The sequence below is a fragment of the Sinocyclocheilus anshuiensis genome, unplaced genomic scaffold (genome assembly GCF_001515605.1).
Source record: "Sinocyclocheilus anshuiensis isolate Anshui unplaced genomic scaffold, SAMN03320099.WGS_v1.1 scaffold968, whole genome shotgun sequence".
Classification (NCBI taxonomy): domain Eukaryota; kingdom Metazoa; phylum Chordata; class Actinopteri; order Cypriniformes; family Cyprinidae; genus Sinocyclocheilus; species Sinocyclocheilus anshuiensis.
This window is the reverse complement of record NW_015549636.1, coordinates 581077-596175: the sequence shown is the minus strand read 5'-3', so window position 1 is coordinate 596175 and position 15099 is coordinate 581077. Positions and strand designations below refer to the sequence as shown.

General features: G+C 38.2%; 2 pseudogenes; both read right to left on the bottom strand.

Annotated features, from left to right (window-relative positions):
• Nucleotides 1–3532: 3532 nt before the first annotated feature.
• On the bottom strand, nucleotides 3533–4917 carry LOC107659759 (stonustoxin subunit beta-like; annotated as a pseudogene).
• A 17-nt stretch (nucleotides 4918–4934) lies between these two features.
• The window catches only part of LOC107659758 (protein NLRC3-like), a 10791-nt pseudogene continuing 626 nt past the window's right edge, over nucleotides 4935–15099 (bottom strand).

The window sequence follows — 15099 nt, the reverse complement described above, 5'->3', positions numbered from 1 at the left end:
GAACTCATTTCACACAGCGTGATTGTGAATCGGCGACAGCTCCAGATATTTAGCATGCCAAATATTTTGCGGGCGTCGACGATTCCCTCAGATCGCGTCTTTGATAAGTCACACTGTGTGATTGTCACTTGCGTGAACAAGCACTGATTTGCCTCTGATTTCGGGCATTTGTCTGCGATTTCGCAAAACCTGTCGGCGAGTGAAAAATCGGGCTAAAATCGTGCAGTGTGAACTCGGCATTAACTGGGTATGAACATTGGGACGCAGGGCATATCTTGCACGAGATGTTGGTGTCTGACATTACTGTATATATATTTTTTTCTGTGTGCTCATATTGAATACTGGTGTCACAAAAATATCACCTTATTTAAAAAAAAAAAAAAAAAAAACTATAAACAATGTTTGCATATAACATGATATATGGATTGATTTCGGAACTGTTAAGTATTAAGTACAAGATTCAAAATTGGATTGTGTAGTAACCTCTATTGGTATTTTTTCCCTTTACAAAATAAATTTGCTTACTCAGTGAACTTTAAAGAATAAAGAAAAATAAATAAATTGGTCCAACGACAGTAAAAGCAAGGAAGTGGAGAGAATGAACAAATGTGAAGAAAGGACAGGCAAAAAAGAAGCTTTCCTACATCTTCACTCTGAGTGTGGAGACAGATGCCAGTTTTAATACCCTGTGTTTTTATTGTCCGTATCTTAGGAGATCAAAGTATCTGGGGCACTTCTAATCCTTGTATTTTCCTAAGTTTAGGTGTATTATTTATTGTAAAAATTTTAGTCTGAAGACTTCATGTCTATAAAATGTGGGTGTGGGGTGGGGGGGACCTTAGATTATCTTAAAATGTATTTAATAAACTAATCTTTAATAAACTTTCTTTAATCAAAAACGAAAGTCGGAGGTTCGAAGACGATCAGATACCGTCGTAGTTCAGACCGTAAACGATGCGGACCCGCGTTCCGGCACGCGTTATTCCCATGACCCTCTGGGCAGCGTGCAGGAAACCACGAGTCTTCGGGTTCCGGGGGGAGTTTGGTTGCAAAGCTGAAACTTAATAAACTAAAAAGATGGATGGTTGAATGCATAGACAGACTGATACATCACATTTGTTGGATGATGATGTCTGTTTTCTTGATCAGCGCTTTTCATATATCACAACTGTTCAGTGTTTCCAACCATGTATATTTTTTTTATTTCAGATATATAAATACAAATCTGCTAGCCAAAACATATATACAGTTTGTAAAAATACTGACGTCTATGGAAGCAGAAATACTGATCAAGAAAATAACATTTCCAACATTATTTGATGGCATTTATTCATGACAATCACATACCGTGTAGGTCACTATAAAGTGTACTCTATTTTCTTCCAGTTCACCTTCAACATACAGTGCATCCGGTTAAGTACTCACAGTGCTTCACTTTTCTTATGTTACAGCCTTATTCCAAAATGGATTAAATTCATTTTTTTCCTCAAAATTATACAAACAATACCCCATAATGACAATGTTAAAGTACTTTGAAATATTTGCAAATTTATTAAAAATAAAAAACGAAAAAATAGCACATATACATAAGTATTCACAGCCTTTGCTCAATACTGTGTTGAAGCACTTTTGGCACCAATTACAGCCTCAAGTCTGTTTGAGTATGATGCTACAAGCTTGGCACACCTATTTTTGGGCAGTTTCTCCCATTCTTCAGGACCTCTCAAGCTCCATCAGGTTGGATGGGGAGCGTTGGTGCACAGCCATTTTCAGATCTCTCCAGAGATGTTCAATCGGGTTCAAGTCTGGGCTCTGGCTGGGCCACTCAAGGACATTCACAGAGTTGTCCCGTAGCCACTCCTTTGTTATCTTGGCTGTGTGCTTAGGGTCATTGTCCTGTTGAAAGATGAACCTTCGCCCCAGTCTGAGGACCAGAGCGCTCTGGAGCAGGTTTTCATCACGGATGTCTCTGTACATTGCTGAATTAATCTTTCCCTCGATCCTGACTAGTCTCCCAGTTCCTGCCGCTGAAAAACATCCCCACAGCATGATGCTGTCACGACCATGCTTCACTGTAGAGATGTATTGGCCAGGTGATGAGCGGTGCCTGGTTTCCTCCAGACATGATGCTTGCCACTCAGGCCAAAGAGTTCAATCTTTGTTTCATCAGACCAGAGAATTTTGTTTCTCATAGTATGAGAGTCCTCCAGGCGGGCTGTCATGTGCCTTTCATTGAGGAGTGGCTTCTGTCTGGCCACTCTACCATACAGGCCTGATTGGTGGAGTCCTGCAGAGATGGTTGTTCCTCTGGAGTGTTCTCCTTTCTCCACAGAGAAACACTGGAGCTCTGTCAGAGTGACCATCGTGTTCTTGGTCACCTCCCTGACTAAGGCCCTTCTCCCCCGATCGCTCAGTTTGGCTGGGCAGCCCACTCTAGGAAGAGTCCTGGTGGTTCCAAACTTCTTCCATTTACAGATGATGGAGAACTATTTCCATTTACGGATGATGGAGGCCACTGTGCTCATTGGGACCTTCAATGCTGCAGAAATGTTTCTGTACCCTTCCCCAGATCTGTGCCTCGATACAATCCTTTCTCGGAGGTCTACAGACAATTCCTTGGACTTCATGGCTTGGACTGAATTTACCACAGGTGGACTCCAATCAAGTTGTAGAAACATCTCAAGGATGCTCAGTGGAAACAGGATGCACCTGAGCTCAATTTTAATTGTCATGGCAAAGGCTATGAATACTTATGTACATGTGATTTTTTTTTGTTTTTAATAAATTTGCAAAGATTTCAAACAAACCTCTTTCACATTGTCATTATGGGGTATTGTTTGTAGAATTTTGAGGAAAATAATGACTTTAATCAATTTTGGAATAAGGATATAACATAAAATGTGGAAAAAGTGAAGTGCTGTGAATACTTTCCGGACGCACTTTCATGACTTTTGTACTTTCATGAAAAATTGAACTCTTAACTGCATTGTAGCATAAACAGACAGTGCCCATAGCCCAATACTATGACCATTATAAAAGTATTTAAAACAGAATATTTACTAGCATTTACCAGCATGTTTGAGAAGCAGAATATCAGGTTTTTGACAATTTAGTTAAGTATATGCATACTGTGAATAAAAAACACACCATCCACTTATCTGATGCAACACGACATACCAAATGCTGCTTCAGAACCTACTTTCATATCCCAGTGCCTCCACTTGTGTCTAAAATTGTTTCTCATGTTTACTAAATTTGTGTATAGTCCTGTTAATGTTACTATAAGTCTGATCCTTGTCACAAACATTTCAATGCCCAGTTCCCTATAGTGTAACTATGCAAATAACAAATAAATACCTTTTGACTCTTGAACAGAAAACAACAACAACAGCCAATTCTGTGAATCATTTAAAGAAAGTGATTGCACAATTCTTTTCTGCAGCCATTTTTTTTTCTTTCTTTCACAACAAAGAATGAGCATTGGAATGATTAATATTATTTTTTTTTTTCCATTGATCTATTTAAACAAGGGAAATGTCTGTAAAAAAAATCATGCTGGGGCCTCACTTATAATACTTTAAATGTACATAAGATTTAATGATTAGGGTATGCGTAAGTTAGTTAGAAATCTTCTCTTTGTTGTTGAATCTCACACAGAGTCAGTGAGGACTCATAAACCCTGAATCCAGCATAGAGGGGTTCAGTGAATGTGGTGTTGTATGTGTGTAAGTGTGTGAGTGTGTGTGTGTATCAGAAACGCTGTAGAAGGACAGAGTGCCGGCCGGCCAGTCCAGATACACTCCTACTCTATTAGACAGTGGCGAAGGGGCAGATAAGTCAGTTCGTTTATTATTGTGCCAGACAGTGAATCTGTTATCAGAGAAGTCCAGACTCCAGGATTTGTCATTGTATCCAAACCTACAGTCACTCCCTCCCTTCCTTCCGATTTCTTTATATGCCACTGCTGCATGACCCCAGCCGCTCCATTCAACCTCCCAGTAAGAGCGTCCAGTCAGACTCTCTCCACACAAAACCCGCTCACCACCAACAAATCTCTCTGGATGATCAGGATACGGCTGCGGCTCTTTCACATATGTTGCCCTCCTGTTCTCATCACTCAGAATGATGTAATTGTTTGCTGTGTTTGGATCCAGTGTGAGATCACAGGCAACAGTCTAAACACAAAAAGTAAATAAGTAAAATTATATATAATATTATAAAAATGAACATAAAAAGGACACACACATCAGATAGATAGGATAGATAGATAGATAGATAGATAGATAGATAGATAGATAGATAGATAGATAGATAGATAAATAAATAATCCTGTTACTAACACACACAAATCAACATATCAGCTTCCACGAGAGAAGTCCAGACTCCAGGATTTGTCATTGTATCCAAACCTACAGTCACTCCCTCCCTTCCTTCCGATTTCTTTATATGCCACTGCTGCATGACCCCAGCCGCTCCATTCAACCTCCCAGTAAGAGCGTCCAGTCAGACTCTCTCCACACAAAACCCGCTCACCACCAACAAATCTCTCTGGATGATCAGGATACGGCTGCGGCTCTTTCACATATGTTGCCCTCCTGTTCTCATCACTCAGAATGATGTAATTGTTTGCTGTGTTTGGATCCAGTGTGAGATCACAGGCATCTGAACACAAGAAGACAGATGAGAAATGTGTCAAAATAGTTTGCAACACTTTTACATATGTACAAGAGACAGAGAAAGAAACAAGACCTACATTTTCTCAGTCTTGGAGTGATTCTAAAAGGGCCCCCATGGTCCAGACTAAAGAGAGAAAATGTTTGATTGTGAATGTAGATGTTTGATTATTTAGAAAGTAGACAAGTAATACTAAGAATATGAGTAACAATCACTGATCTATGCTAACAACTCAAAACCCATCTAAAGTTTATTATACATCAGTACAAATAACCACAGCCTTCCTCTGTCACCATACAGCCAGACAACCTACACACACAACAACAGACAGATAGATCAACAGACAGATCATCTACAGACACATAACTACAGCCTTTCTCTGTCACCATGCAACCACACAACCTACACTGTAAAAAATGATACACTATATTTACTCAATAACAGATTGCAAACAATATTATTAATTAAATTCAACACATAAGAATTAATTAGAATTAATCAAATGAGATGCTTACAAATTAACCATTCAAAATGAGTAAAATAGCACAAAAAAATTAAGTAAAATGTAAACAAAAATATTAATTGGACAAAAAAACAAAACAAACACTATGCTAATGAATAGTGTTTGGTATAATAGTATATATATGAGGTCAGTAGTTGGCGATCTAGAAGCACCCCACAAAAACATAATATGCATGCACATGACATAACCTTCTTCACAAATTTACGTTTTTGTTGTTGACATGGAGATGATACAGGCATCATGTTCAAAAGCTTGTGTTTTCAGGCCCCCAAAACAGAGTTATTGAAGACACCTGATGTTAACAAACAGAAAAGTTTAAGTTACCATTACTGTGGTCAGTGTTTACTTTAGGTGGGCTCTCGACCCTTGACATTTCGAAATCAGATATTTTTTGGCTGCTGTAATTGAGTTATAACAACTAGATAAGCCAAGATAAACGATGGTTGTGTGGCGTTGGTTATGTTTAAGCCACCATCATATGATCTGAATGTCTGAGCTGGATTTACCTTATCAATTATAGTCATTCTGTGATTGTACTGTATAAGGGCTGGAATGTTCAGCATAACCAGATATATAAAAGCTTTTAAGATTTTAAGAGCTCTTCTGATCAAAATGTATATATATAAGAACATTTAGACATCAAGAATCAGCGTGAGAACCTCAACAATGGTGACCATCAAAAAGCATATTGCAGTGCATTCTGGGCGCCACCAATCAAAATTAATTAATAGCTCCCATCATGCATTGGGGCATGATTTATTTTATTCTTACTATTTTCTTTTATTTTTTGCTGTTTTTATGTGACTTTTTAGTAGCTTGTTTTGTGATGTTCAGAGTTGATCTGTTTATCTTAAAGGGGTCATATGATGCGATTTCAAGTTTTCCTTTCTTTGCTATGATAATCTGGCATTTCTGAATCAGTGACTGTACGTATGTTTTGTTACTAGTTTAAGTATTTGCTATTGACTATTCAAATGCGGAGTTTTGTGCAGTGCAGAGTAACGCGTCGTGTGTGAGAAAAAGGAACAGGGTCACATCACAGGAGAGTGAACTGCCTGTCAAACATCATAGCACGTCAGCTGTCTTGTACTGCAACATCACTGTGTCTGTCACGCAACCTTAACTACAACTAAAACTAAACTAACTACATTATTAACTGTCTTGATATTTACTTTGAAAGCTGACGCTCGCGATTATGGTAAGGGGCGTTACATTTCCGACGCGTGCTTGCAGTGTTCGGCCAATCACAATGCACTGGGTCAGCTGGCCAATCAGAGCAGACTGCGCTTGTCGGAAGGAGGGGCTTTGTAGAAAACGAAGCGTTTGAGAGAGGCGCGGCATAGAGGACCTACAATAATGTACAGTATTTGAAAAATAATGTGTTTTTTGAACATTAAAGCATGTCAACATATTCTGATACACCAAATACACAAAATAATGATCTTTAAAATAGCATCATATGACCCCTTTAATATGCTGTTTGTCACTGTTGTTGAGATTCATACGCTGGTTATTGATGTCAGTGTGTGCATAAAAGAACATTTTTTTTTTCCTTTCTACATTTTTGATCAGAACAATTTTTAAGAAAATATTTGGGTTATATTGGAACTTCTAGGTCTTATATTGTAGAATCACAGGGACGTTGTAGTCAAAGTAAATCTAACTCAGCGATTAGGCGTTAATGACTTCAGGTAAAATGATAATTATGCAAAAACATTACCAACACCACCCAATCACCTTTCTCTTGTCTCGTCTAGCTGTTATATAATTTACATCAGCCAAACAATATCTAATCTTAAAAAGTCAAGGGTAAAGAGACCGAATAAAGCAAACACTGACCATCCTAATGGTAACCTAAAATTTTGTTTTCTCCTTCAGTGATTCTGTTTGTTAACATCAGGTGTCTTTAATAACTCTCATTTAAAATTTTAGGTTACCATTACTGTGGTCAGTGTTTGCTTTAGTTGGGCTCTTGACCCTTGATTTGTTAATATTACATGTGGTTTGGATGCTGTGACTGAGTTTAGGGGGCTGGAAAACACAAGCTTTAGAACATGATGCCTGTATCATCTGCATATAAACAACAAAAACGTGAGTTTGTGAAAAGAGTTGACATCACGTGCATGTTTATTACGTTTTTGCGAAAAGAGATGACATCACGTGCATGTTTATAATGTTTTTGCATTGTCAACCACTGGCCTGGCATGCATAACATAGTATTCATTAGCATAGGAGTTTTTTTTTTTTTTTTTTTGTGCAATGAAACCAACATTTTTTGTGCTATTTTACTCGTTTTGAATGGTTAACTTGTAAACATCTCATTTGATTAATTCTAATTAATTATTATATGTTGAATTTAATTAATAATATTGTTTCTAATCTGTTGATACACTTTTATTGAGTAAATATAATGTATATTTTTTACAGTGTACAGATATAGACATTAAATCAGAGATTGGGATCTTATGTTACAATATAACTTTTAATGCTTCATTAGCAAAAACTGATACCACACAGCATGCGTACCAGGGGCAATTCTAGGAATATCCAAACCACACATGCACACATCTGTCCCCTACACAAACACGCTATTGTGTTGATACGTTGGACTAGGTCTCTCTGACTTCAGAGGATTTTCTGGTTCACAGGAATTAACATAAATTGAATTTTCCATTAAAGGACAAGGTTTGCACACCTAACCAGGTGTATTTTTTATTTATAAGGGCATTTTTCTTAACCTCATTAAATGAAAATTCTTACATTTTCTTACATTTTCTTCAAAAGCTGAGCAATTAGGGGTTCAATGCCTTGCTCAGGGATGTTGGAGAGGGTGTAGGAGAGCGCTGTTCATTCACTCCCCCCATCTACAACTCCTGCCGGTACTGAGACTTGAACCCATTACATTCATGTCCAACTCTCTTACCATTAGGCCACAGCTACTCCAATAGAATAAATTAAATAATCAAGACAACACTATAGGGAAGTTACCAATCAAATTAAATCTGTATAAACCATATCCATTTTTGCACTTCAGAGATGGTAATGAAGCTGTATCTTGACTGTTATTATTTACTTGATTTATTTAATGCAGCCAAGAAGTTACATAAATATATTTACACTATAATTACAATTTATTTCAAAAGATTCATGCTTTAAAAATTACATTTTAAATGCTGAAATATTTTGTAATTAAATTATACTAAAAGTGTGGAATTAAACTGCCAGCAGGTGGCACAACATTTTAATCACTGAATAATTCATTCAACCAATTTGTTTAAATGGTCGATTCATTCAGGAAAAAAGCAACTGTCAGGCTGCATTCGAAATCACATAATTCCCTCGCACAGACCTTGTGAGCAAGAAGGTAACAGATCAGCCCAAAAGGACTTGAGAGCCTGGTGCTGAATCCATGTCCACACTTTAATACCTTATGAATATTAGGACTGTGCGATTTGGGGAAAGTATCTAATTGCGATTTATTTATTTTTTTGACAGATACTGTATTGCGATTGCAATGTGATTTGCGATTTTAATTTTGCAAAGTCAAGCTTCAGCTCAATATTGTCAATAGTGTGCAGCCCAGTATGGGTATCATTACCCTGTGGAAAAAAAAACAAAACAAAAAACAATAGAGTTTAGGGCATTATTTCAATTTGAATTACTGTTGTTCTATTGGTTCCCATATGCCAGATTACATCCCACCAATATAATCCATCAAATACCAGTAGACACCATTATAATATACATTAATACCAATACAATTCCCATTATATCCCTTAAATCCATTAACATTTCTTTTGTATTTTGGGAGGGGTTCTGTTTTGTTTTTGTTTTTTATAAGCAGGGAAGATTATAATGGTATTACTGCTCTTACAGAATTTACTTAATTACTGAATTTCACAGGAAAGATTTGTTTATTTTGTGTAAATAAAGAACTGTATTACTTTAGTCAATTATTAAAGTATTACATATGTTACATAGGCTGATTTATTCATTTTTTTAGTATTTGGGATTTTAAGAACAAGTGGAAAATGTTCTGAATGTTTCATTTCATCCAAGTGAAATTAGCAAAGCAGTTAGATTGAATTTACATTTGTTTTAAACGCGGAGCCAGGCGCGAGTTAACACAGGTTGCACACGTGCGTCAAGCCTCGTCCATATTGCCAGATGCGCTCGTGGAGACTTGCGGTGTGGAGCCGGGCACGAGTAGGCTATAAATAAGCATTACGAAACAGGCTGCGTGTGTGCGGCAAGTGTAAACGGCTCGTCCGTGAGACACAGGATATACATGCCACGCGGGGCAGAGAGGAGAGAGTATGGGAAGCATTGAATTGGGAATAGCGAACATGCATTATAAACTTATTTCATACTAGAATCTGTTGGGGAGATAAAATCTCTCTCTCTCTCACTTTCTGATTGTTTTTTTTTTGTGGGTTTTTTTATGGTGGGCATTTACATAGTTGGCTAGAGCAGTGCTGATTGGGGAGAACGAAGGTGCACTCACTCAATTGGTTAGTAAGGCTGCCACTCAAGGTGGGCAGCCATGCATTTGCTCTGCAACAGAGTTATATCGCGTCCAAATCAGAGGCTTTGCGATTAGCAAATAGCAACGTCTCAAATCGCGATTGCGATTCAATTTTTATTAATCGCTCAGCCCTAATGGATTTGTATGGAGAGGACCAGCCTACCACAGTACAAACATCTTGCAAAGACAGAGCCTTGGATAGCACCTTTGAGGAACTCGCATGATGGGTATGAGGGTTCTGATACCTTGAGACAAAGCAATACTGCAAAAGATATTGCATTAGTAACCGAATGCAATAATGTCTTCTTGTTGGCAGCAGAACATCAGTTGCGTCCACCAAAGCAGATGAAGATTTGATCAGATTTAAACTACTGGCCTGAATAGTGAACGGAAATCCTAAGGGCTTCCCCTAAGGGCTTCGACTGGATAATCTCTTTCTCTGGCAAGTAAGACAGAAGAAAGCCTGAAAAATGACATGGCAAAGACACCTTAGTGCAGGATGCAGCCACTGAAAGGGCCAACATGTTTCCTACTCTCTTGAGCAATGCAATCACCAATAACAGAGCTACCTTGAGAGTTAGAAACTTCTCAAGGACTCAACAGGAGCATCCAATAAGCTGTCCAAGACTATGGCACGGTCCTAGGTAGTAGAGCCCTGCATTTCAGCCCAAGCCAGAAGGGGCCCAACTTATTTACGCCCCTAGGGTTGGACTTCGGACCAATTTTCACAAAGGCGGAAGGGAAAGGGAAACATATTCTATGGCCCCTAGCTTCAGCGTTAACAATGGAATCTGCTCTAGCTTCACTGTGGTGGAGAGCACACCCCTGAAACGAGGAGAATGAGTATGGAACTGATTGTATCACCATTAGTGTCCCACTTCGCATTCTGCTGTCCCCCTCCAGTGTTAAGCTGGATGTGCTAGTGCTAAACAGGGCATTAGCATGAATCCCTAAAAGGTCCATGAGAGGACGAGGAACGGCACGCCTGGCAGAGATTGCAAATAATAATAATAATAATAATAAGCATTTTCTCGCCTGATGCTCATTTTTCTCCTCTGGCATAAGTCTGGAGATAGAGTACATTTAATTGTGTCAACATGTTTTTACACACCTCAGTATCTCCAGCTGACAATTTTGACTCTTCAGTCCATCAGAGAGCAGCTTCACTCCTGAATCCTGCAGGTCATTGTTGCTAAAATCCAGCTCTCTCAGGACAGAGTTTGAGGATTGAAGAGCTGATGACACAATTTCACAATCCAGAGCAGTGAGATTACAGCCAGCAAAACTATGGGAAAAAATACAAGGAAAGAGGATGTTACTAATTTTTTATGAGTGTATCAGCCAAGGACAAGTGAAGCATACAAATGCCATGTGATTTTTAGATATTGTAAATCTTTTTAAATATTTTATCACTAATTTAACACTCACTGGGCTTTTGTGCAGTTCATCACAGCTATTTTTAGTCTTCTTCTACCCTCATCTGATGTGTTGTATTTCTTGAGGTCCAGCTCATCCAGCGGCTCCTCTGACATCTGAAGCATGTAGGCGATTGTTGAGCAGTGAGCAGGAGAGAGTTTCTTCTCTGAGTGTTTGTCTGATTTCACAAACTCCTGAATCTCTCTGGACAGAGTCTGATCTTTCACTTCCAGCAGACAGCGGAACAGATTGATGGATCTTTCAGTGGAGAGTCCATGTCCATCTTTGATCTTCTCAGTAATGTATTGTGTGGTTCTCCTGATGCTCTCTGAGCTGTTCTCTGTGTGTGTCAGTAGATCCTGTAAGAGTCTCTGATTGGACTCCAGTGAGACGCCCAGCAGGAACCGCAAGAGATGATCCAGGTGTCCAGTTTCACTCTCAAGGGCTTTATCCACTGCACCTTTAAGCAAATTTTGTACTGAAACAAAATTTTTTAGTCCCTCCATAGTTGTACTTACATAAAAATCAAACACATGAAAAGCTGCGAGAAACTCCTGAATGCTCAGATGAATGAAGCTGTAGACTTTCCTCTGATGAAACACCCATTCCTCCTTAAAAATTTCTGTGCAAATCCCAGAATACACTGAGGCGTCAGTGACGTCTATGCCGCTCTCAATCAGATCCTCCTCATAGAACATCACATTTCCCTTCATCAGCTGTTTAAAAGCCACTTCAGCAAGTTTCACAATCACTTCTCTGTGGAAGCAGCTCTCCTTTCATGAGCTTTGACATCAACACAGCCACTGATGAAGTCTCAGTCACATCACAAACTTTCTGAGCGTCTGAAAACATCAGTGTGATTCTGCTTTCATCCAGACCATCAAAGATGAACACAACTTTACACTCCTCATAAATCTGTGAGTCCAGATCTTGAAGTTCAGGATGAAAGTCCAGCAGAAGTCTGTGAAGACTGTACTGATGATCTCGGATCAAGTTCAGCTCTCGAAATGGAAGCACAAACATGAAATCTACATCCTGATTAGCTTTTCCCTCGGCCCAGTCCAGAATGAACTTCTGAACAGAGACGGTTTTTCCGATTCCAGCGATGCCTTTAGTAAGAACAGTCTTGATCTGGTCTTTCTCCTCAGATCCTGCTTCAGGTGAGGCTTTAAAGATGTTATTGCAGTAGATTGCAGTGTCTTGTGAGTGTTTTGTTCTGGCTGTTTTCTCCATCTGTAAAACCTCATGTTCTTCATTCACTCCTTCACTCTCTCCCTCTATGATGTACAGCTGTGTGTAGATCCTGTTCAGGAGGGTTTCATTCTCTTGGCATTTGATTCCCTCGAATAATCTCTCATACTTGTTCTTCATGCTGTTTTTGTGCTTGTCTTTGCCTCTCTGAAGGTGATCATTCACTGGTTGGCACATGACGGCTACTTGTGTGTCATCTACCCTGAGTTCAGAGGGCACTGGTGCATCGCTGAAGTCAGTGGGTTGAGACATAGATCTGTTACTCTTCACAGACACAGAACAGGTTTCTGAAGACTCTGATCCCTGTCTTCTGCAAATGCTGCCAAAAACAAACAAAACAACATCGTATCCATACATGTTGCATAGCTTAAATGAACTTCAGATTTACATTGATTAATTTACAAATAAGGAATACCAAAAAAAATGTTCCTGTGACAAGAGAAGTGCTGTAGACATCTGAAGATTGTTCAGATGTGTACATAATAGATATTAATGTAATAAATATTATACAGATTGCAGAGAAAGTACAGATACTTATTTTCTCATTTGTACTACTACTAATATTTGATTAAAGAGGGTCTGAGGGACTTTTGAGGACCTGGATAAGTTTTGACATGTTTGCACTTTGACATTTGTGCTCTTTTTCAGTATCTTAAAAACATGTAAATGGCCAAAGTCTGATTACACTGTATTCAGCACAAACTGAGTTACAATAATATGTAAGCAACATTAATGTACATGTTTGTGTTTTCGAGAAAACAACGTTTATGTGTGGTTAGTGAAAAAAATAAAAAAATAAGTCACTGAAATGAGGCCATAGAATACATGCAGTAAACTTTTTTCACAAGACTTAAGAACTGGATGTGGTAGACTCGATTTTTTGCTATAAAATCATGTGAAAATCATCCTGCTCACTCATTCACCAAAAAAAATAAAAAAATATATTGATTGAACTTCTGAAGAGACGGCAGAAAGCGCACCCTGTTTGTTTTCTTTATTTTACAAAAGCACATTGTTTTGTTATTATGAGGCTATACAAATAAAGGTAGACCCTTTTAGATTCAAATGATGTATTGCTCTTATCTGTACGATAAAAAATGACAGAGTCATTTGCGTTCTTTTTGGCGTTATTAGGAAAATAACACAAAATATGTCGGCACGTTTGCCGACCCTAGAGACAGGATTCAGTCAAGTGTTCACAGAAAATTCTTTAGACTTTACTTGAAATAGGACTTCACTTAAGGTAAAAACTCTGCCAAAGGTTAAAATGGCTAGTGTCTTACCTGGGGTCAGAGGTAAATGTTCCATCACTGAATTTAGGAGGATCATTCTTCATGGATGCATTACTCTTTGTAGACATACAGCTTGATCCAGGAGATGGAGAACCCATTTTAGAGGCAGTGCCCTCATCTTCTCTCACATTATGGAGACTCATTTTAAAGTCACTGTCTTCACAGTCTTAAAAAGAATGTTGAGAGGTTAATTTTGGACCTTTTATTGGGAATCAGAGCTTAAACGTTTTTGTAATACTGTGAAGTTGCTTAAATCCATAGTATTTTTTTTTTAAACTGAAGTACAGCCACATTAAATTCTTAATTTAAATGACATACCAATCTAATTACCTACTTCATAATTTGATAAATTAATACTAGTTCTGTCATGACAACTCTGGGAGGGATTGGCATGGTACATGACAATGTTAATGTATTTGGTCTTGGCGAAATAGATCTGCTACGCTGCTGCTGCTGCGGCAGAGCAAGTACCGAGACTTGCTACTGCCAATAAATCCACAAAATGCTGCAGTGAGCATGTAAGAAATATTGCTGCTGCAAATATAACACACATGAAATAACCCCCATATGGCATACATGAATCACCTCGTAGCATATCTATACAGGTGGAGCTGGGGAAGGTGGAGGGTTTCTGAAGCAACTGCTACGGCAAGCCCTAGTCATATATTTGAATGCTGAGCAGCGAGCTCATTGCCTACCGATACAGGAGAGAACCAATCAGCTGTGCCATGTGATAATGATGTCATTAGTTCAGAATGAATTAGACCTATCGGACTGTGCCATCTAGAGTTTCAGGCCAGAACTCTGTATTTCATTCTAGCATAAACAAATATGGTTGTTTAAAAGATGTATTAACTTTCCATTCATGCTGAAATGATTATTTGTGGATCAGAGTTCCTTGTGCCTGCCTCCTTGTGCTTTGTCATCATAAAATAATTGCTTCTACTGAAATGAAAGAGACTGTGCCTTTAAAGTATAATTTCTGCAAGACAGACAGTCACATGCCAAAGGCACATCATCTGAAGAGAGGAACTGACACTCAGTCACACCAAAATGCCAAAACCACATCATCTGCAAAGAGGAATTGTTACTCTATAACAGCAAAACACTTATACATAATGATGGGTGATGAGGATATCATACAGGATTGTTAAGATACTTCACAGGGACTTATTTTGTGTTTGTTTTTATTCATTTTTAATAATGAATTTGTATAATATAAACTTGCTGTCAGTATTTTATGTAATACCCTGACTAGAGGGCATATATATATATATATATATATATATATATATATATGTATATATATATATATATATATATATATCTCTCTCTTAACATATTTACATATTGGGATTATTTTAGTGCATCTGTTTATTTGGCCATTAAGTTTTCTAAAGCTCATGTTATTAGATCAA